This window comes from Haemaphysalis longicornis, unplaced genomic scaffold, assembly GCF_048455015.1.
Source record: "Haemaphysalis longicornis isolate Haplotype H1 unplaced genomic scaffold, Haemaphysalis longicornis Haplotype H1 scaffold_1, whole genome shotgun sequence".
NCBI lineage: Eukaryota > Metazoa > Arthropoda > Arachnida > Ixodida > Ixodidae > Haemaphysalis > Haemaphysalis longicornis.
The window spans coordinates 267,307,577-267,333,365 of record NW_027526203.1 but is presented as its reverse complement, the minus strand read 5'-3'; the positions used below and the strand labels follow the sequence as shown (position 1 = coordinate 267,333,365).

The 25,789-nt window shown below is 48.8% G+C and overlaps 1 non-coding gene across 1 annotated transcript; it reads right to left on the bottom strand.

Moving 5' to 3' along the window:
* Nucleotides 1-6,055: 6,055 nt before the first annotated feature.
* Trnas-cga (transfer RNA serine (anticodon CGA)) lies at nucleotides 6,056-6,137 on the bottom strand. Its single transcript has one exon. It is a non-coding gene; the product is annotated as a tRNA-Ser (tRNA).
* Between the last annotated feature and the right edge of the window lie 19,652 nt (nucleotides 6,138-25,789).

Sequence of the window (25,789 nt, the reverse complement as noted above, 5' to 3'; positions counted from 1 at the left end):
GGTTTTCATAACCATGGGACCTCCTCCTGTATATACTGTGTACCCATATCATGTTTGTTTAATAAAACTTATTTTCAATTCAATTCAAATTCAATGCAAGTGTACTTATTCCTAGACTTGTATGCGAACAAGCCTGGTATTCAGATAGTAAAACAATTTGTTTTTATGGACAAACTCACGCCTCGGCTATCACCGCTGCTGTTTCTCTGTTCGACATCAGTATAGCGCGTGCTCGTCGAAGGTCGCCAGGCGCGGCGCAGGTATAGAGATGCAGGGGTTTATCCAGAATTTCGATTTTGGAGGGGTGTCGATATCCTCCTGCAGGGGTGTTGGGGTGCTGTTGGGGGTAGAGTTCCTCTATATAGCTCCCTCAGGGAGCTAAGAGTTGCGCGATCGACCGCCATCTTTTTATCCGGATTGCTGCGGGAAAGCCGCCCGTCGCGGGTGTAGGATCATCGCCGCCACGCTTCCGACGGCAGCCGACGCGCTGCGGTCGGTGGCGGTCAACTCTATGGCTGGATTCCTGCGATGTCGCTCCCGCTGCTGCTGAGGCCGTTCCTGGGCGGGGCGCGGTGCCGCCCGCGTCGGTGGCTGCGGCGCAGCCGTACTGGGGGCTTCTCTGCGGGGCGTGGATAACCGGAGTGACGTCATCACGGTGGCGCGTGGAAAAGGGTCGCGCAACTCTTAGCTCCCTGCGGGAGCAATATAGAGGAACTCTAGTTGGGGTTGCATATATCCCTGGGCGGGTGCTCGCGGTTATGGAATCTTTTTTGAGGGGTGTCGATATCCTTCTGGAGGGGTGTTAGGGGGAGGGTGTTATGGGGGTGAGTACAGTCAAACCCGGCTATAACGAACCCAGATAGAGCGAATTATGCTATATATCGAACAAAAATATTTCAGTTACGGAAATACATGGGAAACATATTCCTTGTAACGAAGTTCACATCCGATATATCGAACTCTGAGCGCCGAAAATGTCCGCCGAAATGCACGGTCTCGGAGCGGCGATTGGGATGCGGATTGGCCGCGACCACAAAGCAAGAGTTGCGACTGAGACATTGCGCCTCGCACGGACGACGTGACGCCAGACACTTTCCGTAACTGTTTCCGACGCTCGAGACTCACGACGGAACCCGCGCAGTCAGCGAGTCCGGACCAAGACAGCAGCATCGGTGAACTGCGGGAAGAGCTCCCCCATGTTCCCGATGAGATCTCGAGTGAAAGCCGTCCGACGCTTATAATGAAGCGCTTTCGGGAGTCGATGTGCTCGGCCAATGCGTCTTAGATTTTGGAGGACGCGGACTCGAACTGGTGTAACAATATTTCGTGTGGAGAATGCTATGCTAGTTGACGCCGCCAAAATGAAAGTGAAAACAAAAATCACCGCTTTTTTCTTTGCAAAGTAGGCAGTTCAGGCGGAAAGTATCTTATTACTTGCAATAAATGGATTATTTTGGGTATGGTACTGGCTACTTTAATGTGTTTGTTTCTGCATGCGGGGATGGTGGAGTTGGGGAGGGCGAGAACGGAAGGGGGGGGGAGGGGGGGGCTCTCTCGGATTGCGAACTTGTAACAATAATTTCGTTATAGGCGGGTTCGGCTATATCGAACTATTGCATATATCAAACTAATCCCGGTGCATATTGCAATACGCTATAAACGGGTCTGACTGTATAAATCCCTGCTCACACGTCCCTCGTACCCTGTGCCAGCCGAGCTTAACGCTCCAGCAGTCTCAGTGCACACGTTTGCTTGCTTTAGCAGCGGCATGGACTGCTGTCACTCCCTTTGTTGCCCAAACGGCATTTCATCACCGTCATTCCTATTCCTTCCTCTTTTCAGCACTGTACTGGCTGCAAATTTCATTTTAGGACGCGTACAAGCGTTGACGAGAGTAAAGGACCTGTCGAAGCAGCGTGCGACTGGCGCGTCGCAAAGACAGTGGGTGGGCCGCGCTTAGGCAACGCCGGAAATGTTGCCATGGCAGCTCTCTCCATGCACTCTCTCAACTTTCCCGCTCTCCGCTTTTCTGTCGCTCTCTCTGTTGACGGATGGCCCAGAAAATTTTGCCGACATGCCCTATCTATTACTGCCGTTCTAATAACATCGAACTTTAAAAATCTGTAGAAATTAGGAGCATTGTCTACTAATGCGCAGCATTCTTACGCCGCTTGTCTACATTGGGAGTTCTTTACAGCCAGATTTCGCTATTAGTAGCTAAATACGTTGGATTATTGTTTTAACAGCGGATCCGTTGTTTCTGGCAGTAAGTTCGCCGTTGCAGGAAAAAATATTAAGAAAATGCCTAGCGCTCGTGAGCGCCTGCCTCGCGGCGATCGCCCCGAGCGTCCCTGGCATGAGCAGTGGCTTTAGAAAAAAAATCCAGCGCTAATGCGAAAGCTGAAAAGACACCCAGCTTGGGAGAGGTCAACGCAGCCGCCGCATTATCTAGAAGCCATTATGGATAATTGGAGACATGGCTGCGAGTGTGCAAACTCTTCCAGAGACGACTTTCAGATCCCGCCACCGCTGCCTCGAGTCGATGACGAAGCGCTGGTGGAAGTTACAATGCTTAAGATGACTGCATCTACCACTCACCGCGGCATAAATACATGTATTTGTTGTACCATGGCAAAATACAGGCAAGTAAAAACGAGTATATCGAACATGTTACTCGGCGATTCACGCGTGCGCAACATTCCAAAAAGATTAGGGAATTCTCGTGTCGAACAGTCTTTTAAACATTCGTTCTACCCACGCACTATCCGCGAATGGAATAGGCTGCCCGTGGAAATTGTAGAGCGCGATGATGCACAATCATTTTTGTCCGCAATCAACAACCACACGCAGTCCGACATTCCCCCTGTATCTCTGTAGTGTTTGGCTGCGCCTGTTTAAATGCTTTTCTTGTTCACTGGTTCATTCTAAATGATTTGGATTTGCGTTTTCCACTTGTTTCTTCCCTGTGCGATTTGCGTGTTCATTTGATGTTATACCGAGCGGCAAAGTTGTCACCTTTCAAGTTCCCCGTTCTTGTTTTCGTTATTGCTGTTTTATTTTGCCATGCGAACAAAATGTGTTCCTTTGTTTGTCCTATGCGCGTTATTTCGCACAGTTGTATAAAACTACTCCTGTTCCCATTTTTTTTTTGTATCGATTGTGTTTGTCCGCTCCTGCCTAGGGCTTCTTAAATGAAGCGGGCAGTACCCTGTAAATAAATAAGGAAACGACGACCTCTTCCATGCATATTGTCACGATGCCAAAGACGACGCAGTTGTCTTGAAGGAAAAAAAAAACAATGTTTATTGGAGAGAACTTGTGCTCCCCTAACAACTCAAAGAATACACAGGCGGCGAAGCAGCAGTCAACAAAGTGACGTGCGCAGGCGAGTGTCGGTGAATGGAATGCCGCGGCGTCTACTCTGTGGGAATTTATCTTTGGGCGCGAGTGTTTCTTGAGCCGTCGATTTCATCCAGAACACTGTCGATTAAACAAGATGATTCTTGACAGTTGACGTTAGTTCGAAACGCTATCCCTATCAAAAGAGATAACACGTGCAGCATAAAAATAAAAAATGGAACACGGGTTTCACTTGGCACACGGATAACGCAGATAACACAGCCCGGCGCAGCCGGTCGGCAAAAACAAAACATAAACAAACCCAATGCATGGTTCGCGGCAATAGGACGACGATTACTAGCACCGCAAGTATGCAAATAAACAATGATATTGAAACTTAACTACATGCCCGGCAATGCTCACCTGCAACAGCTCCGCCATTCAGGTCTTGCTTCCCTGGATTTTTTAAAAGTTTCTCTTTGTTTAAATCCGCGAATGGTGTAAATATACACAATTATAGCGATTAAATGCCTTCACTTCTCCAGTTATGCATTTTTCTACAGATACAAGGCGTAGTGCAGGGTTTGCCAGTTTTCTTGATTTTTTTATTTATGTTTCCGTCGTTCTTTCTTAGGCGTTTTATTGTAGCCTTCGTTTTTAACGGCGGAGCTATTTAAGCTTGAGCCTGGTATGGTGGCGTTAGCAAAAAAAACAAATTCAAAGAAAAACTGCGGTGCCTGTAAAGGGTGCACCACCGCAGATAGACTATTACAGCAGTGAACCCTACTTTCGCGCTTGCTCAAGTGTGAGCACAAGGGGCATATGCGTATGCGCCCTTCTTACTATACCATTTTAAAAGAAATAGTATTCCTTGGGCTACTAAAACGCAATAAAAATTGGCGCAACTTCCACTAGTGGCGCACGGCTAAAAAACTAAAGCCGTTCCACTGACGGAAGTGAAAGCTGCCGGAAGTGCATAGAAAGTGATTCGCCATAATGGGCTGTAGCGCCATTTCCGCTCACTGCTACATTCCAAAGCAATTCAAATTTCCCGCCTCCGTAGTGCTCGCGTCCCCCCTGCCTGAAAAAGCGCCAGCGGGAGTTCTGTTCTTTTTGTGCTTGCTTTTCCTCCCGCACGTGCCGGCGTTGCAGTGCAACTTTTATTCGCTTACTATCGCAAAAACCAATCCCAACGAGCGTTCGTAACTAAATGAACGCGGGTGCTGCCGGTAAATTACATATATTTTGCGTCAAATGTTCCTGCAGTTTTTTTGTTGTTTTTTTTTTGCGCTAAACAACGGTGAGATGTGTGACAAGCGCCAGCGTTTCACGAGTTCCGAGCGGTTATGACTATTTAAACCACTTGCATGGTTTTCGAAGCCTCTGCGGGACGCCCTACGACGGAACGCCGGGCTCTACTTGGGTCCGTTATCTCGTGGCGCCGCCTGATTCCGGCAGTCCTTTGACATCGACCGTTACAGCGAGCTACGACGACAAGGCGAGCCCCTAAAGTGCTCTGCACTTCAAAAAACAGCGGAGCTGAGGGTCAACCTGACTTCTCTCCTGGGATCCGCTGTCATTGTGGGGGACCGACCGGAACGGCCTTGTAAAATCCGGCTAAACCTGGCCTCACCCCTCAAAACGTAGCCTATCCTAGTCCAGCAAAAACACCTCATAACATAGCGAAACGTAGCAAAGCCTAGCAAAACCTAGCAAAGCATATAAAAAACGGAAAAAGCTAGGTCGACCCCCAGCTCCGCCGTTGCTGCAGCCTTGCGCCACTAGTGCAAGCTGCGCCAATTTTGTGTGGTGATGTATAAGGTGCATATTTTTTATTTCGTCAGGTCATTTTTGTAAATTTTTCAGTTCTTTATTTTTTATATTTCTAGTTTTTGAAAATTCCGTTTGACCATTTATCACCATGAACGCTATTGTAACGATTAAATGGATTACTTCCGCAAATTATGCATTGTTGTGGAAATTCATAGCGTTACACTGTCCCGGCTCTGGGACTACTCGCGAAAGAATGTTACGAAACAAGAAACACAGGTCACTGACCAAGTCAAAAACAAATTGACGTTTCATAGAATGTTACGCATTAACACATCGCTACCGATTGCGTTATTCAATTGGTGACACAAACATTTGGTACTATAAGGCCAACCAGTGATACCAGTTGACAAAATTCAGCTTTATAAAAAACTGGTCGCTTATCTCTACTTACTTCCCTGCAAATGTCACCGAGAGGCGATAGCCCTATGGCGCCGCTGCCACGTTAATACCCCCTCCCTCCTCCCCCCTCAACCCGTCAACCTGTCACGCTTTTTCCTCACGTGTCGGCCCCTCTACGGTAAACACGGTGGAGGTTGGCTTCAGTCAATTCAATTTTAGCCCGTTCCACTGCTCACGCACCATGTACTGGAACCATTCGTTACTGTGGAACTTCTTGGAATGCCGCCACTAGGCACTAGCCACGGTCGGAAGCGCTTTTTTTATTTGAGGTCAGAAACATTGTTTTCAACCCGTATTTTTTATTTTTTTTACCGCAAAAATCAAGCTGCCGCGTATATACAATCCAAATCAAAACCCCTTTCTTACGAGCAAGATGGCTAAAACACGAACCTTGCTCCCGTGCAACCTGAGTCAAAGTCCAAAATCCCAACTGCTTCGACCACGTCAGTAGCCCAAGAAAAACTATCTTTAAAAGAAAAAGGAACGCAGCCGACAGGATTCGAACCTGTGCGGGGAGACCCCAATGGATTTCGAGTCCATCGCCTTAACCACTCGGCCACGACTGCGGGTACGACGAGAACTCTCTCGGGAATGTAGGGACGGTTGAAGAGGCGCCAAATGCCACTGTGGGAACTGTAAGCAATGTTTGACTGGGGAAGTGCTCATCAGCGCATAACTATGGCGACATTTCTAAAAGTTGCTCCCGAGATTCCAGGCTACGAAAAAGAGGTGCAGTTGTATACTGCGCCAGCACTATCAGCCTGCGTTGGCCGATTTCATTGATGGAGAAAATCGGTCGCTCTGTGACGCCTCACGTATCTTCGGTTTTTAAGTTAGGTTTGCAAAGATTAATGCGCTGCAGTAGAAATATACGCACCAGAAATGCTTGCGCAGCAGGGGTGGGGCAGGGAGGGCGCGGGTACGCGTTGGCCTGAACTTATCCCTAACGCTACACCTTTAGGTTTAACGTCGTCAACGCCTGCCTGGAACTGTGCGTACAGGGTACCACGTGATTTTAGCGATGGTCGAATCACAGCAGACGGAAAGGGCGGCGAATGTATGCATGTGACGCACGGGCCAACATTATGCCTGTAACCAGACGCTTTGAGGTCTACCGTCGTCAGCGGATATTCCGTTGCCGGGCTTATCGTAAAGCTTTACTTGAAGGTTACCTAACGTTAAGCCTAAACATAGGACGTGAGGCCTAACGCCATCCTTTGAGGTCTAACGCGTCAGCAAGAAGTAAATCAGGGCCAGTTGGATGCTGGGATTCGCATTTCGACAGTGCAGAAGAAAGACGAGAAGGCAGTGGTGTAGCCAAAAATATTTTTTAACAGCGGAGCTGTTGGGCAAATCGTTTGTGTATGATGTCCGCAGTTAAAAACACAAAAAAATGCCGAGCGCACGTGCACGCGTGCCTCGAGCGCACGTTCTTCGAGCCAAGACTGGCCAACATTAGCCACAAAGAAACTACGTTATAGCGTGTATACTTGTGAGTGCGTGCCTCGCTCCGAAAAAGGAAATGAGCGTACGTTCGTCAAGCCAAGCCAGTAGCGATCCCAGAGATTGGTTTTGGAGGGGGCGAATTTTGAGGGGCCGAATTTCTGGGGGGCGAATTTTTTGGGGGAGGGGAAGGTGGGGGGGGGCGAATAAAGAACCACTCCCCTCCTTGCACCAGTTTTTCGGAGGAGGTGATAACCATACCGGCGTGCGCGCGTATGCGAAGTAACCCGCTTGCGCACAACCACTTAGCGGCACAAAGGTTTTTGGTCCCCCTTAGGCGGCACAACGGCTGACTCGAGCCCGCATTTCTGACGGTCGCAACACGTTTGCGACCTCGCACAAGTGAGATGCTTAAAAAAAAGTAAAAAGCTGATGACTTCTTTGGGGGGGGGCGATCGCCCCCTTCGCCCCCCCCCCCCCCCCCCGGGACCACCACTGAGCCAAGCATACCAACTTAGGGAGATTGAAGGTTGCGTACAACTTCACTATATATATACCTTCAAATCTTACGCTTTAGTCTGAGCTTCCTCTGCTTTTTTTTTTTTTGGGGGGGGGGGGGGAGAAAGAGGGGGGCGAGTATACGTCTCCAGTAAAAAAATAAAACTTATTTTTCTCAACAAGGCAACACTCATTTTATTCTCGTTTTTACATTTGAACATAACTATGCGGTGTGTAAAAAGCATGGGCGAAGAAGGCCGAAAGGAGAGGGGATGCAGCGGTCAGAAAATTTCGGGGAGTGCTCTGACACTGAAACACCACCCCTGGCTACGCCCCTGCAAAAAAGAGAGATTGGACGGAACGAGTGATGACTGACAATTGAATATTGTGGCTACTGAACGGATCTTTTTCGATACCCGGATGATTGTCGTATTAGAGTGTCCTCGCCACAACTTCAACTGTGCATCCCGTGCTAAGGGAACCCTCACAGTGCAGTGAATTAAGACTCATATGAACCATCTTCCCCTACCCTTTTTCCCATGTCCCACAACAGGGCCTATTGGCCTCCTCATATAAAAAATTACACCATCTTCCCATGGGGAACCCTGATGAGGGTGCGAAGCATCATGGGGGTTCCGTGTGGTTCCCTTGTGTTGCCGTTATGTTGAGTGATCTGGTGTTTAGTAGCGGCGACAGAGTGAATTCCGCGTCCGGGTCCACACCGGTGGCAAAGGCCCGCAAGTACTGTTGTGTGACGGTGAGTAGGCGGTGTTTCTCGAGGAGCCGAAACTCGTCCATCATGTTCTTGTCGATGTTGTCGTCTCTGTAGTAGAATTGGTAGTCTCCGTCAGCGTTGGTGAGGTAAAGGTTGTTGACTTTGGTGCACCGGCTGAGAGCAGCGTACACGCCCTCCTCTTCGCAGCGTTGTCTTCTTCTCCTTCTTCTTCTTCAGCGGTGCCCCTACGGGAAGATGACGACGGTGGTTGAACGCGAAGCTATCTCGTGATGGATTCTATGGTTGGCCAATCCCTAGGGGCATCCTGCCACAATCACCAGCGGTGCCTGGCCAGGCATGCGCAGTGGGGGTGCGGACGGCGGACAACGACAACGACAAGGGAGGGAGGGACACAGCCCGCATCCATTCCATTCCATTGACTGACAGACATTCAGGGCAACCTCGTGGCACGAAGTCGTTTTTTCAGAAAGAATCTACTCAAGTGCGCTGCTTGATCGTCGCACCTCCCGTGGTTCCTGACTGCAGCTTTACATGTAAAGCTGCAGTATGCATACTCGATTGCCGTGTTTGCTTGCCGAGGCTGTTATTCCGAACGGACTTTGTTTTGGTTCCACTGTTATCCAGGCGTCTAATCTACTGTCTTAATGGGTTTGTTTCGGAGCTTTAAAGATACCGAAAGGGTTGGGGCCGGGTGTGGTTGTGACTGTCCTTCGAAATGCGTTGGTGGTGGGTTTGATCCACAGTGCTGACAGCCGTGTTTTCTTTTTCAGCTTTTTGTTAAACTCTCCACACGCGAACGCACCCATAAATTCAAACACATGTGAAGGCGGGCTGGGTACCGCTACAGGGATTTTATTAAGGCGAAAGCCTCACATGTCTCATTGGATGATGACATTGAATGGCCCGCAGTCGACACGAACACACTAAACTTTTTACACCCTTTTTGGTCGAAAAGGGTGTAAAAATCTTGTCCCATGGCTAACACCCTTAAAAGGTGTTTTGGCAAAAAAAGGGTGTATGGATGAAAAAAGGGCGTTGAGCTCACCACCTTTAAAAAAGGGTGTTGAGGATGCTCAACACCCTAAAAAAATGGTGTTGAGTCTCACACCCTTTTTTTGAGGTGATGGCATGGGCAGAGGCAATGTCAAACAGCGGAGCGCGCAGCATTCAACACAAACAGCGAATACGTACAAGTTACAGTTGGAACACGGGATGCAAGCGGTACAGGGAGTGCATACTCACTTAGCAATACATGTGCTATTCTTGCTTTTATACCCAGCAGGGGAAAGCCCCCAGATGGAGTCGGTGGGCTTGTCGCAAAAAAACTGATATTTTAGCGCTAATTTAGAAAGTATGGATTTTACTACGAGAATATACAAATCAACACGCGGATTTGCAAAAACTTTTTAATTACGCGGTAGTTTTTCTGATCCGTAACTTATAGAATTTTATTAAATACCATACAAATCTTCCCTGCCACCTCAACACCCTTCAAAAAGGGTGTTCATTATTTCAACACCCGTTTTCCCAGAAGGGTGTAAAGCTACAAATTAGGGTGTTCGAAACTAAAAAAAAAAGGGCGTAAAGAAAAAAAGGGTGTAAGAAAAGACCGCCAACGAAGAAAAAAGGTGGAGAGACCTCCAATTTCGGAGGCATTTTGTACCTGTGTACACGGGTGGACTGAACATTCTCTACAAGCGGGGGGGTGGGGGGGGGGGCGTTGTACCACCTCACGATGTTTACAGCAATATGAATTGGCATAATTTATTACCAGTGAAGCTCTTTAAGCTTCAGGAGGTAGTTTCGGTGGCATTAGCGAAAAAATACAAAGAAAAAGAACTGGGACACCTGTAAAGGTTGCACCACCGCAGATAGGGTATTATAACAGTGAAGTCTGCTTTCGAGCTTGGACCCGCCGCGGTGGCTCAGTGGCTAAGGCGTTGCGCTGCTGAGCACGAGGTCGCGGGTTCGATTCCCGGCCGCGCGGCCGCTTTTCTGATGGAGGCGAAAAGCAAAAACGTCCGTGTGTACGAGATTTCGGCGCACGTTAAAGATCCCCAGGTGGTCGAAATTAATCCGGAGCCCTCCACTACGGCGCGCCTCATCGCCTGCGTTGCGTCGGCGCGTTAAAACCCCACAATCAATCAAATCAATCAAGCTTTCGAGCTTGTTAGAGTGTGAGCACAAGGGGCGTATGCGTATCCGCACCTCTTACGGTACCATTACAAAGGTACTATCTTTTTTGGATTCTAAAAGGTAAAAAAATCCGCGCAGCTTGCAATAGTGGTGCAAGGTTGAGAAACAGCAACGCTGGGGGCCGACCTACCTTGTTTCCCTCTTGGATCTCCTGGCAATGGGGAGGGGGGGGAGGAAGGGGGGCACACTGGAACAGCCTTGTAAAATCCGGTTAAACTTGGCCTCATCCCTCAGCGGCCATCCTGGCTTAGCAAGAACATTGTAAAGCTTAGCAAACATAACAAAACTTAGCAACACCGGAAGAAACTAGGTCGACCCCCAGCTCCGCTGTTCTTTTTTTGCAACTGAACACCTATTTCACACCGTTTCAACAACCGACAGAAAGCCAAGCGTGTTGCAGTTGGTAAACATCCTTTTCGCCACACGACTACAGTCTTCTTAATTTTGAAGGTTCAAATTGGTGTTTCATGTGCCAAAGCTAAACTTGGGGCATGTGGTGCACCGAATAAGGAAACGAGCGATCATTGCATAAGAGCAATTATTTTTTTTCGTTTGGAAATTTCTTGCGAGTAGAGGAGTATATAAGGGGATGTCTTCTTCTTTACAGTGCTATTATGCATCCGAACATGGCCTTATTCAATGAACAGCTGAACACCTTTTCCACACCCTTTCAACACCCTAAGAAAAACCAAGGGTGTTGAAGTTGATCAACACCCTTTTTTTCAAACAAAAAGGGCGTAGAGCTATGAAAAGGGTGTTGAGACTCAAGAAAAACGGTGTAAAGGCCTCCCAACACCCTTTTTCCACTTATGCTACACCCTTTTTGGCTAAAAGGGTGTAAAAAAGTTTAGTGTGAAGGAAACGAGCGATCATTGCATAAGAGCAATTATTTTTTTTTTTGCGTTTGGAAATTTCTTGCGAGTAGAGGAGTATATGAGGGGATGTCTTCTTTACAGTGCTATTATGCATCCGAACATGGCCTTATTCAATGAACAGCTGAACACCTTTTCCACACCTTTTCAACACCCTAAGAAAAACCAAGGGTGTTGAAGTTGATCAACACCCTTTTTTTCAAACAAAAAGGGCGTAGAGCTAGGAAAAGGGTGTTGAGACTCAAGAAAAACGGTGTAAAGGCCTCCCAACACCCTTTTTCCACTTATGCTACACCCTTTTTGGCTAAAAGGGTGTAAAAAGTTTAGTGTGTAAGATATAATTCGGTTGGGTTAAGATGAATAAAGATTGATTAAGGTGGATTAACAGGATCGATTAAGGTGGACTAAGAATGATCAAGCATGGTAAAAAATCGCCAAGCGCCCATTAATACCTCTCACAGCGACACAAAGATAGAGGTGTCTTTTTGATTGGTTGACTGATAAAAGCGGTATAGTGGTGCATACTGTTTCACTCTCGTCCTACACCTGTTCCGATAAAACGTACGCGAAAAATAGATATCGCATGGAGACTTGCGAAGATATTCCGTAGCATACTGAGTTATAAACGCCTCGAGTTGCAGTTTGAAAATAGACGGCGTTTCGTTCTGTATAGAGAGACAATTTCGGATTAGTACTAAATAAAGCCAAAATACCACCCGCACGAGTTTAACGACACTTCCGCTGCGTCCACTGCACAAAAAATTGTGAACTGCACCCTATATGCCTTCTTTGGCGTTCTTGGCTGCTGCCTACCCTTCTGTGTTTATTCAACGAGCCCATCATTCCCCATTCCGATCCGCTACTTGCGTAGCGAGGGCCTCGGTTCAGGCAGCTGTGGTTCCAGGTCGCGTAAGAAGGTTAGCGGCCAGTTGACTGCTTCCGATACGTCCTGACACTCGATTCACGGCCCGGGAGATTTAAAAAAAAAAGACGCTGGCTACCACCCTCAAGCGTAGGATACAATTACACTTACATAAATGCAAGTGGCGGGGAGCACAGCCTCCCCGGTAGTCAAGTTGGTGGGACTTCAGACGCGTATTATGAAAGTCGTAGGTTCGGATCCAACCCGGGGAGCACGTTTTCCTCCACTTTCTTTTGCTAACATTTAAACATGTAAAAAATAGGTATTGCAACACGAAACCATTTTGAACTACTTCCCCTATTCCCCTATGCTTCCTGCCTCGTCCCTCGTGTGTGTGCGCGTGCGCATGCGCGTGTGCGTGTGTGTGCCTGTGCGTGTGTGTGTGTGTGTGTGTGTGTGTGTGTGTGTGTGTGTGTGTGTGTGTGTGTGCGCGCGTGTGCGTCAGTGCGCGTGCGCGTCTGCGTGTGTGCGCGTGCGTGTATGTGTGTGCGTGTGCGTGCGTGTTTGTGTGCGTGTGTGCGTCTGTGCGTGTGTGCGCGTGCGTATGTGTGTGTGTGTGCGTGTGCGCTTGTGTGTGTGTGTGTGCGCGTGTGCGTGTGTGCGCGTGCGTGCATGTGTGTGTGTGTGGTGTGTGTGTGTGTGTGTGTGTGTGTGTGTGTGTGTGTGTGTGTGTGTGTGTGTGTGTGTGTGTGTGTGTGTGTGTGTGTGTGTGTGTGTGTGTGTGTGTGTGTGTGTGTGTTATGGAGTTTCGCCTGCGAGGCTTCCATAGTGAGCTATACTTAACCCCTCCCAACCTTCCCTTTGCCAACTAGGCCTCGCGCCGTACCATTGCATACAGTATTCTACTCCACTCCGTCAAGAAGAGAAGCGGGTGAGTAGTGTGCCGACGCGGTGCTGTCCATGACAAGGAGCGGGATCACGTCCCTCCTCTTTCACTTCTCTCCGATGTGGTGAGTGGGTGCCTTGGCACTGAAGGTTATGAGGAGCGCTATTGGGAGCAAACTAGACGGTCCTCAAGTTAACGAGAGGGGAGCCATCCCCCGAGGATTGGTCGTGATGGTGGAGATGGGTAATCCGTGCAATGACGAACATGCACACACGAACGAACCAAATTTTACTCGGACCCAGGCGTACGTAACATTGTGTGGTCAAGCGGTGGTCAGTCCACATTCAGCGCCGGGGAAATGTTCGTCTGTACGCCTCCAAGGGCACTGCCGTCCGGGCGATGCCTTTTGCGCTCTCGTGTGACCGATCGAAAAGCAGGAACCGCCTAATTGCCAGCTTCCTGCGCTTTCTCACGCAAGTCGAGATCGGCAGCGCTGTGCGTGCTGCCGCACATCGCCGCGCGCCTCTCACCGACGCCGCCGAGCACTTCCGTTTCTCGGCACACGCCCACGTGGTCGGCCGTTCGCCCACTGCTGGCCCAGGAAATGACAGGGACCCCAAGAGTTGTACGCCCTTGTGGTCTTACTCGGCCGTTCGGGGCCTACCGCTGGCCTCTTTTGCTGTTCATAACTAGCTTCGGTCCCCCGCTTTTTCGCCGCTAATATAGTGAAATTTCTGCTCATTATGCATCCCGTGGTGACGTATCTCCTCGTATCCTTTTAGGTGCTGCACTAATTCCTGACCGAGACGCTCAGGGCGCATACATCTGAGTGCGCTCGCTCACCCAAAGTGCCCGTCTACAACTCCATGACTGCTGCGTTCTACGACTGCCGGCGTGAATTAAAAGCAATTCTGTAACAGCACTGATGGCGCCCAAACAGAAGATATTCATGAGAACATTATGGCAACAGCTGCGTGTGACCTTTTCTAAAACTGTTGCCGAATCCTGCACCCATTTCTCATTCATTCAATTATTTAAACACGCCTAATGAAAGGCCAGTAGAGGATTATAGCAGTCATCGATGGGGGAATGCCGTGTTGTCAGACTGGAGACATTTACTCCCTAAAACTCCGGCTGGTTTACTACAGTCCAACACACCGGATTGATATTATTCTCCGCGCGAACGGTGCAAATTCCGTGAAGGACGAGGCACAGCAAATAAATGCTAAAGTGTGAGAATGAGTCGTCCTGTATGCAGACGTGCACTCGCGAGCCAGCAGTTTGTTTAATAACGCACATAATACTAAAGCCTAAAAACAGACATTGACCCTCACCCATACATTTTTGTGCATTACGATTTTTGGCCTCACAAATCGTGAAGGGTTAAAAAGGGTTAACGAAGCTCGCTGCAGCGTTTTTGTGAAATAACACAGAGGTAGGGATATGAAGTAGGGACATCAAAATTTTATTAAAAGACACAAATTTCAGCTAATAAATGTGTCCGAGTAAGATGCTACAATAATAACGAAACATTTTTGTCCCACGGATTGTAGGCGGGCCAGTTGGTACATATCTGAGCGATAAACAGGGCGAGAAAAGAGGCCGACAGGAGAGCGCACAGACGCAGCCCTGTGTTGTGTCGGCGCTGTGTCTGTATGCTGCTATGTCGTCCTGATTTTTCTTTCAGTTTTATTTCAGTCACTATTTCGGTAAAATCTTTGGCCTCTGTGTATTTTGCAAGGGAAGTCGGGAGCTATAATTCATTCTTAGTGTCAGCGCATATAGTCCGCAGCTTAAGCCAAATGATATTCGCGCAATCGACTACGTGGCCAAGCTTGCCGTCAGTTTTAACAGCGGAGATTTTTAAAGGGGCCACGCAGACAAAACACGAGTTGGAATCATTCGAAAGATTGCCTCGTTAGAATCATACTGACACCACTTTTAACGTAAACTTCGATAAAATAAGCTACATAATTAGGAAAAAAGGGAATGACCATGCAACTCACTAGCTCATTTACCGCAACAGGACCTATGATGTCATACTAGACTGCTCTGCGATAGGCGGAGGCCAGCAAAAGCAAACGCAAATTAGGCAGAGTTTATAAGCTTGCCGAACGAGCTATATCTGCGCTAAAATGTAGGGCACATTCTTTTTATAGCAGTAAGAATTGTGAGGGGATTAATTAAAGCTACGAACGAACACGTAAACACCGAAGCAGTTAGTGCGTCACTTCGACGGCTCACACTGCCTAACACAGCCGTCGGACGCGTTGAACTTGACCGACGCAACACTGACCAAGTGACATGAGCGGCACGGTCACTTACATGACGATGTTTGTCGAGTCAAAGCTTACGTTTTAGAAAACGATTAGTATGAACCCTAATAAAAATACGGCAGGTATAAAGTCCGGCCAGCACCTCAGCAGGCCGGACTTCTGGCGCCTCAGCGATATTGCAGGGCCATCTATGAAAGTGAACGATAAACAAGATACCAAACGGTCGTCTGGGACATGGTAGTGGTGGTGGTGATGATGTTTATTAACGGATGGATCTAGCCTTGCGTGATATGACGGCAATTGCTCCCCCGATCAGCACCTCTTTACCGCTATGCGCGGGAAATCACCTGGAGTCACTGAGGATTGTGTCCCTTAAAAACCAGAGGATGAGGCGCAAAATATCTCCTTGTGACCCAATGGCATTCAGGGAAAATGACATCGTCCAAAGAAGCCTTCGAAGTTCTTTAAACAAAGATAACAGCTCCGTCGCATGCTCTCTGCAGTCCATAAGAAAATGTCCGATGTCACCTGTTACACAACACGTTGCGCACAGAGGTGAGGAGATAAGGTTCAGTTTATGAAGCCCCGCCGGTGTCCGCGCTGAGTTGGTCCGGATGCGGAACAGTAAGGATGCCTCTGTCCTCTTCATTCCTTTGGTTACACAAGGTTGGTGTTGTGGTCGCTAAAGAGATCTGAAGTGTTCTTTAATGATGGTTTTTACAATTTGCCGTTCGTCTGGAGCCACATTCGGAAAACGAGTACAAGATGTCGCTTCACAGGCCAACTTGTCCGCGGTTTCGCTTCCAAGGACTCCGACATTGGAAGAAACCCATTGGAAGTTAACGCTAAGCCCGTTTTCACTTAGCTGATGAAGGAGACGTTGGGAGCGTTGGCCAGTTTTATCTGCGGGAAACCCAAGCTGCAAAAGCTGTAGGGTTAGCAGCCCTGGCCAGTTGGCTACCTTTAGTTTTAAGGCCCTGCTCTGGATACGTCATTGTCGACGTCATGAAAAGACACGAAAAACACGGATAATTGTGCCCTGAAATGTTTAATTTATCTGTGAATAAAGCATCGTTTGCTGCCGTACAAGCGCTGAGGGCACTGTAAAACACTGACCTTGGTATTCTGAGTCCTCCTCCACTCAAGCCTCTAGTGGAATAGATCCTTGAAATGGATTTCCCCATGCATAACCAGTGCCGAACCCTTCCCTCAGCCGAGTGGAGGGAGCAAATGGAGTGGAGGAGGGACTCAGAATACCAGGGTACATTTTTCGAATAAAACAAACTTGCATGTTGTCTGCAGGGCCCCTTTAAGCTTGAGTTCCATCCGTTCCTGGCGTCGCCCGAAACTCGGTGCACTAAAATGGAGAGAAGGATAACGCTAGGCCATGAAATGCGGGAGGGGGGGGGGGGGGGGAGTGGCGAGGAGGCAAGGAGCCTACGAGCAGGTGTGGAGTGAGCGCCTCAAGACAAAAAAAAAATGTTTCCCGTTGACGGAATCGAATCTGGGTCCCCGGCGTTATGAAACCGGCGTCTATCAGATTGCGCTATCATCGCATTCGGGGCGCTCTGCCTTTCCTTTGGGTTCGTAGCGCGGGCGTTGGCTTTGGCTGCGTTGAAGTGGACTTCGGCTTCGCACTTCGGCAGTTTGAGCTAGTGAAGACTACCAACCAGCTCCGCTGTTTTCTCAGTCTTCGCATCTCAATTGCGAAGGTGGCCGATTTTTGTTCGCTGGCCAGTTGGGGCATTTCTCAGACGTTCTCGTTGGTGGCACTACCGCTTTGGAAATTCGGCGGCAATGCGCGGACTAGTTCCGTCTGTGCTCTCTCGACTCCATGGAGGACTGACGTCACGAAAAAAAAATTATTGGAGGGAAATGGGAGCGTGTATATCCAGGTTTACTCATATTACGTTAGCAATAGTAGGGCCATGTCGGCAAAAATTTCTGTCGCCTATCCGCAGACAAAGAGGGAGAGAAAACTCCCTCCTCCCCTCGCGGGAACCCCTGTGTAGATGCGATGCATAGGCGGAGCGGCGAAGGGACCGCGTTTTATAGCGCGCATAACGTTGAGGGGACTGCGTAAGCCGGTCCCAGTCGATGACGACGTTGGCGTACTTGTGAAGCGGCGTGGAGTTTGAGCCAAGCGTGGATGTTGCTTCGCCGGAGAACGGCACACCGGTTATATGCGCAGCGCGCCCGAAGGAGAGGAAACCGCGGAAGAGAGAGTACTGCACATGCGCCGGCCCCAGCGCGTCTGCCGCGGCTATGACGCAACACAATCCAGCACAATCCTCTTTAACCCAATCCAATCCAAATCCAATCCAATCCAAGCCAATCCAAGCCAAGCCAAGCCAAGCCAATCCAATCCAATCCAATCCAATCCAATCCAATGCCCCTTGCTAGAGAGTGTTCGCTATCGGAGAGGAGAGGGGGTGAGCGGCGGAGAGCGCAGCTGGCGCGGCGAGGAGAATGGGGGAGGGGTGGACAACGCCGACGACGATGACGACGACGACGCCGGAGGGACAAGGCGAGTGAATCAGATGCTCTGCATCTAAAAAAGGAACAGAGAACTAAAGAGCGCCTGTGACTGCGGGGAGAAGTGCCGGCGGCGACGTTAGCTGCGATGGCGCTCATTCGCGCCTCTGGCCAAGGGGGCTATATCCGCCGCTGGACATCGAAGCTGCCTCGAAGTCACTTTATATTTGCGCATTTCGGCGCCTTTGGCACGGTAGGCGGATTCGGCTCGCGAACGGCGTGCGACTAACGCCGTGTTACGGGCTTCTGAAACGAGAACAATGGACGCCCGTCCGTACGATACTTGAGTTCGCGAGGCAGACGGATCTGTGCTGTGACTCTGAGGGCGGTGTACGAAGTGCACAACTCAAATGAACAGTTCGAATCAGTCATTCAGCATCAAAGTAGCTTCAATACAATCCTGAAATTAGCCCCAGCGGTGAAAAAAAAAAAAAACATCAGATATAACTTAACGAAGATCCAAACATAAACCTTAAAGGAGCCATGCAGACAAAATACGTTGGTTTTATTCAAAAGATCTGGTGTTTTATAGTGTGCCCAGTGATTGTCTGGCAGCAAGGGATGCGTTGTTCACTGAGAAATTAAGCAACTTTGGTTAAAATTTTGATTCTCACACCAAATCATGTGTTTCGTGACGTCTGCCATCACGTCACAAGGTGCGCCGTTCGGTCTGCAGCGGACTGCGGAGCCTTGTTTACAGTCAGTCTCCTAGATGGCGCCAATATACTGATCCACACTGCTTTCCGCCTTTGCTTTGTTTTTGACCGTATGTGTACATTGCTTGTTTTTGTTACGGTAGGTAGTAATCTTTTCGTGAAGCATGGGGCACGTTCAACGAACAGGGTCACGTAAGACACTCGCTCGCACCAATCGGCCAGTGTCAAGTGAAAAAACCCCAAAGCGAGCAGCCACGCACACAATCGACCCCCACACGCTTATGCGGGCTGGATCATGTATTTGCATATGTGCAGTGAATAAATTATTATTATTATTATTATTATTATTATTATTATTATTATTATTATTATTATTATTATTATTATTATTATTATTACTGTGCAGCTATCACAAGTACAGTGCGTGCAGTACCAACAGCATGGTACGCACCGGTACTTCTATGTTTATATGTACTTTCGCAGCTCCCATTGCTTAACCCACCCTTCTTACTGCTATAAAATGAATATTCATTACATTTACGCGAAAACAGCTCGTTCTGCAAGCCTTATAAGTTGCTTTTGCCTTTGCCGGCCTCAGCCAATCGCACAGGTGTAGTACATACTACGTCAGGTTCTAGTGCGGGAAATGAGCTAGTGACTCGCACGGCCATTCCCCCTTTTCCTAATTATATAGCTTATTTGAGCGAAGTTTGCGTTAAAAGTGGTGTCAGTATGACTGTAACGAGGCACTATTTCGAAACTTGTGTTTTGTCTGCATGGAATGCGCATTGCTAAGGGCCCACTAATGGGCCTTGGATTAATTTTCTTTTAATTTCTAGAGAACCTCAGCTCCACAAGCGTGGAACAAAGACAAAAGGCGCGATAGTTCCGTTAAAACAAATACGGCCTTTGGTGCCCCTTAAACTGTTGCGTGGTCGTGTACTGCGGCAGTGCCGAATACAAAACGCCACACTCTCATTGCGCGGCGCCCCAGTTCGGTGTTGAATTGTATACTTACCTTCGTAATTTACCAATTCATTCCGTTGGTCCAAGTGACGAAACATCCCAGTTCAGTGACGTTGAATCATTGTTCAGTTGTTATTCAGCACCGTGTTTGCGCCCTCTTCTGTTTTCTTGTCGCGTTTTTAGCGCCATTATTAGGTATTGGGTGGAAGGCGTTCTAGTTAAAACTAAGCGAAAAAAGTGGGATTGGGGAGGTTATGTAATGCACATGACGGACAGCGGGTGGACCATCCGTTTAACGGAATGGCTACCAAGGAACGGTAAACGAATTAAAGACTCCATGGAGAGATTAACGAACTATAAAAATTCGGGGGCAAAGAACGCACTCGGTAAATTTTTGATAGAAGTAACTGGAAATATTTGGGAAAGTCCTTCGTGCTGCAATGGGCACCAACAGGCTGATGATAATTACGACTATGACGATGATGTAACCGGTTCTCTCAGGGCAACCTACTTGTATACTTTTTATTGGGCACTGGTTGACGGCGTTACACCTCAAGGCGTGATGTTGAGCCTACTGTCGCATGTTCAGGCTTAACGTTAGGTAGCCTTCAGTTGAGCCTCACGACGTGCCAAGCAACGCCATACTCATTGTACGTCGAGCTGCGGGTACCGGTCAACGACGTTGGACCACGACCAAAGCGTGAAGTTGGGCGGCCTTACGACAAGCCATCGCATACGCGCGTCGCTCTCCCTGCGGCCATTATTTGAAAGTAGATGAGACAGGCGCTAACTTCCAACTACTTTATTCCGCAACGCATGGGCTTATGTTCCTTAGGAAAAGAAAGGGCGAGACAGAAGGATCGTAAACATACACAGATGATAGCAATAATAGTTATTTTTACAGCACGTTTTTCAGAAATCCCATTTCGCCATTGTAGAGTGCTTTGATTGATTGTAGGGTTTAACGCGCCGACGCAACGCAGGCGATGAGGCGCACCGTAGTGGAGGGCTCCGGATTAATTTTGACCCCCTAGGGATCTTTAACGTGCGCCGGAATCTCGTACACACGGGCGTTTTTGCTTTTCGCCTCCATTAGAAAAGCGGCCGCTGCGGCCGGGAATCGAACCCGCTTACGACGTGGCTGTGAAGCTTACCCTTCCGGGCCCAAAGTGGGAGCGGCCTGCTTAATGGTTAATTATCATTACTTGAAGGACCAAATAAAGTTTTCCATCGATCCACCCATCCACCGCCATGCTCGCTCCCAGCTTCGGGAAAAGGCACACGCGGATCGAGCACGTCGTCAAAAGCAGCGTCGTGCGTCTTGGGTCGCCCGATAGTCCGTGAACTGAAAATATAGCGCACAAAAGAAAAAAAGGCTTACTCCTTTTAGTGCAAGAATTGAAAAACTTGATCTGTCCGGTGTCGATTGCCCCAGGACTTGCGTTCTGCTCGATTTTTCTGTTTCCGCTGTACACCGAGGCGCTTGAACTACGTAATCATGACGCAACTTTTTGCCAGAGGGCAAACTTCTTGCAGCATATATCTGGCTGCCAGAACGCCCGTGTATCGAAGAGGCCCATTATCATTACACACCTGGATCTATCAATGTGGCTGACTGGCCTGATCACAACACCTTCGGACGCAGGTTTGGTCAGTATAGACCAGCTATTCGCAAGAATAGAAGCATCGAGTTCATAAACGACGCCTGCCGTCGTGCTTGCAACTGGTGCAACATGGGCGCGAGCTTTTAATTCCTGTAGCAATGTGAGTTTCCGCGAAGGCTCGAGGGCACTCCCATGCTCCACGTCGGCAGCCAAGATACTTTCCATTGAATGTTTCCTTCCGTAAATGCCTTCTCGGGTCACCGTGGCCTCAAGGAACGCGAGAGTGATCGCTTTTTGAACAACCTGAAGTGGTCCTTCTTGGCCACCGGCACAAACGGGATCGTGTGCACGGGCCGTGTGGGAATGCTCTCCGCTGTCGCAAAGATGCCGTAAAGAGCCTCCTTTTTGCCCTTCTGTCAAGGTACTGCTGAAATACATCGTCACCTTCACCGTCACCGGGTGCTGTGTACAGCTACGTGACCTCGCTGTCCGTGTCAGTTGTAACGCTGGCGCGCTTACTGCAGGCAGCTTCCGCCGGTGGATTGGCACCGTACGGTTCCCCCTACGGATCTCCGTCTTGAGCGTGATCATGAGGGTACTCATGAGTGGCTCGCGGTCCGCGAAGTTCGTCAGGCGAAAGTGGAGGCCTACACTGGGTGTTTACTATCAAGATTCGCGTGTTTTATTTTTTCCTTTAGGAAAGGGACAAAAAGTTTTTTTATCAGCTATGAAGTACAGTCGAGCACGATTTGAAGGTTGTCGCGCCAGCATCCAGAGGTCGCGCATGCCACCGTCCTACGGTTTCGTTTCGGAACCATGAAAATCAAGATTTCGCACTCTTCTCTCCCTTGTTAGCTGTTCCATGCTACAACAATGGCCCGCATGACTGACTAGCCACCCTTTGGGTTTCAAGCTTTACATTCGTTGTTATCAAGCACAGACTTGGTTGTCTTCTATCTACGCCGACGATAACGAAACTGGCATGGAAGATATGCTAAAGCTGGTGTTCTGTCTGCGTCATTTGAAAGAGTAGCTTTCCCGCGATAACCTTCGAATCACAGGGGACTGCTTAAAAGACGCGAGACTGACAGCAAATCTGTCTTCCCCTTCCCCCAACGGTTTCATTTCCGTTGGCAAAAACGCCACGGCGTCAAGAATACATTTACACACCGCATGCTTCGTCCCTCCCCAGGTTTCACGTTAGTGGAGATCGCCCGGGATTTTTTTTTTTTCTTTTGTAATTCAGTGGCTACAAATTTTGGAACGCGCCAAGCGCCCTGGCTACGCCCCTAGCCCGTCATGCAGAACTTTCAGCGGCAAGTTCTGAAATCCATGCGAGGTGCGACAGCCGGGGTCTCAGACGATGCATGAGGGGCCGCCCACTCTGCTGTTTCCCCAGCCTGCACCACTAGAGCAAGCTGCGCCAAATTTCTTGCTCGCGTGCATAAAAATCTGAGGAACCGAAAAGGAGAAAGCCTCTAATAAACAAAGGCCGGCCTTCGTCAATCCCACTGAGTGGGTATACGCACCGCTTTACGTGGCTATCATCATTATCGTCGTCGTCTTCATCCTTTGTCATGGAGGAAAGAAATCCTCCATGGTCATTTGTGAATCATCCACGTGCTACGTTTTCGTCGTTTGCTGCGCGAGAACTCGAGCGCCACGCACGCAGCCATGTATTTGGTGAACGCGCTTCGCTCACACCGGCCATCTTCCCGAACAGCCGAAGCAGCCTTTGTGCCTGCGTCCTGAGCGGAATCGCCATCACCTCGCTTTCTTCCTGGCCGCCCCTACGTCTGGGTGAAGCTGCGCACCGTTTCAAGCTGGTGTCCTATACTCGCCATATTTTGCAGGTAATCCCTAAGACTTTGCTGGCTCCCCTGCTACGAGTGGGCATGGAAATTAATGGTCGCCATATATGTTGCACGAATCGTTACTCTCACAGACAAAGCTGCGTATCCTATTTGAACTGCGTTAGAAATCGCTACGCTGCGCGCTTGGCGCGTTTCAAAATTTGTAGCCACTGAATTACAAAAAAAAAAAAAAAAATCCCTGGCGATCTCCACTAACGTGAAACCGGGGGAGGGGCGAAGCATGCAGTGTATAAGTGTATTCTTGACGCCGTGGTGTTTTTGCCAACGGAAATGAAACCGTAGGGGGAAGGGGAAGACAGATTTGCTGTCAGTCTCGCGTCTTTGAAGCACGAAGTGTTCTAGCGCGAGGCGTAAACGAGCGTCCCGGTTGTTTTTGCCAACGGAAATGAAACCGTAGGGGGAAGGGGAAGACAGATTTGCTGTCAGTCTCGCGTCTTTGAAGCACGAAGTGTTCTAGCGCGAGGCGTAAACGAGCGTCCCGGTGTTTTTTTAGTGCGCGTTATGTTCTAGCGCGAGGCGTAAACGACTGTCCCGGTGTTTTAATACCATGACTACATGAGACGATGGTTACGACGACGACAGACGCCGACAGCCCGAGCCTCTAAAAAAAATTCCTCGAAACTTTTCACACCTTCTTCCCTTCGATGTAGGTGTCTTGACCAGCACACCGCCGTGCTATTTTAACCGTATGCAACGCATCGAAAGATATATATCGGAATTTGAAATCAAAGGCGTCAATCAGTTCCTCTCACATAACGACGATACAAGAATTGCTTGCAAAACGGTCGCTTCCGCAATAAACTCTATAGCTGAAAACACGAGTTAACAGTGAAATTGAAACATGAGGAGTTGGCAACACCTGGTGACGCAAAAGGTGTTCCTGTCATAGAGTCCATAGCCCCCATTGACATGGCCATCCCGTGATCCCGTATGGATGCGCATGCTGGACGTTTCAAGAGGCCGTGTACAGCGGCTGATCACTCGGTGCTCGCTTTAGGAGCTGCTCAGTAGCCGGTGCTCTTTGGATAAACTTAAAGCTGACGTTGTGTTCGTTTTACGGAGACAGACAATCCTGTACTAACGTACAATTCTGAACTGAAGCGCTGAGGGTATATCTCGCTGCTTTACAGCGTTACACTCTAAATATAACATTCACAGAAGACAGAAATAAAGATAAGAAACAGTTGCATTTAACATAACAAATTCAAAGTATATATAAGAAAGATACAAATTGGTTGCATTCTAAATATAACAATTTGAGAAGAAATAGAAAAAGATAGAAAATAGTTGCATTCAGAATATAACTTCAGAGAAGAAATGAGTGGCACTGCACAAATCGCTATTAGTAGTATCGCCCCCTCATGATAGTACCACACTGTTCTACAGCAGCATGCTTGGTTTTTGGTTGTCGTATTTTGTCAATTTCGGCTTGTCTACCCAGGGGCCGTGTAAATGTCCAATTGAAATTCGCAGTATGGCAGCGATATGTCGTCTCCATTCCATCGCCAGTACTAGCGCCCATCGGAGTATCAGGGGGTAAAGAGTTGAACCTTATCCTGCTATGTTACCCCCTCTAACTACACCAGAAGCTCAAAGCTTTCGGTTTTACGGATGAATGCCAAAAAAAAAAAAATGTGCTCTGAATAATTCGCTATCGCATTAATTCCTAGAAAGAGTTTGTTATGAAGCACGGTGCGCCTAACGTTTAGTCTATTTCTGCCCATGTTCTGATTCAGGAGACTTTGGGAGCGTCGGGTAGTTATCGACTTCACTGCCACTTACAGTTCCATCGAGGGTCCAGGTGTGCATCAAGCGGAACTGCGCCCTGGTCACTTTCCGCAAGCCAGAGTCGGCAACGGTGGCCATGGGATCCATGCACGGCAAGGTGTTAGGCGACCAAGCGTTGGCGCAGCGCTCCGACGGCAAGCCGCCGGTTTCTGGCCCGCCGGAGGAGTACGAAGCCAACGACGCCCAACCGGGCGGCAGACTGGACCGTGCATCAGTCGACGCTGCCGGTGGTGCTGACGGGGGGCAGAGCGGCTTGGCCTCTCCCCCGGCCACGGAGGGGCATGCATCATGGGAGTGTCAGGCACGGGAGTGCCCTGAGTGGAGGACGCTTGGCTGGTGCAGGTATGGCCTGAACTGCCACATGATGCACATCCTATGGCATCAGGGCATCGATGGAAGGCCGCCGCCGGACGATGGACGACATTCAAGCGCTCGCATTGGCAAGGTCTTCCGCTCTAAGTTGTGAAAGTGAAGCGGCTGCACAATCCGCACGGTGGTTGTCTGTTGTTTTTCTAAATGTTGGTTTTTTTGTTTATAAGTCTGACAGGTTGATCATGAACTTGCTCATGTTTGTGCCCGGGTCTGTGGTTTGTGCTCATGTGAAAGAAGATGCTCTCGTTTGTGGTTCTTCATAAAAAGCGTGTGGATTTTTTGCGTGTGCATTTGTTCTGGTTGTTCCTCGTGTAATAAAACGGCTCTAAGCATCCTTTCTCGTTATTAATAATCATAAAAAATCATAAGGCTTTCCCTACTAGCATGGTGATCAAGTAATGACCTTGTGACTGCGCTAGCAGTGGTATTATTTCGTAACAGCCCTCTACGTCGCATTTGTTTGTTGGAAGCCTAGGCAAAAGAGGACGCGAGGACAGAGTGGTGACAATGCTGGAGAGAGAGAGAGAGGGGGGGGGGGGGGGATTGTGGGTGCAGTCAATTCACTTCGTCAACAACGATAAGTCGCGCAACCAGAATCGTACTGCTAGCGCAAATCAAGCTGCTGCATGAGTCGGAATAACTGCTCGTAATTTT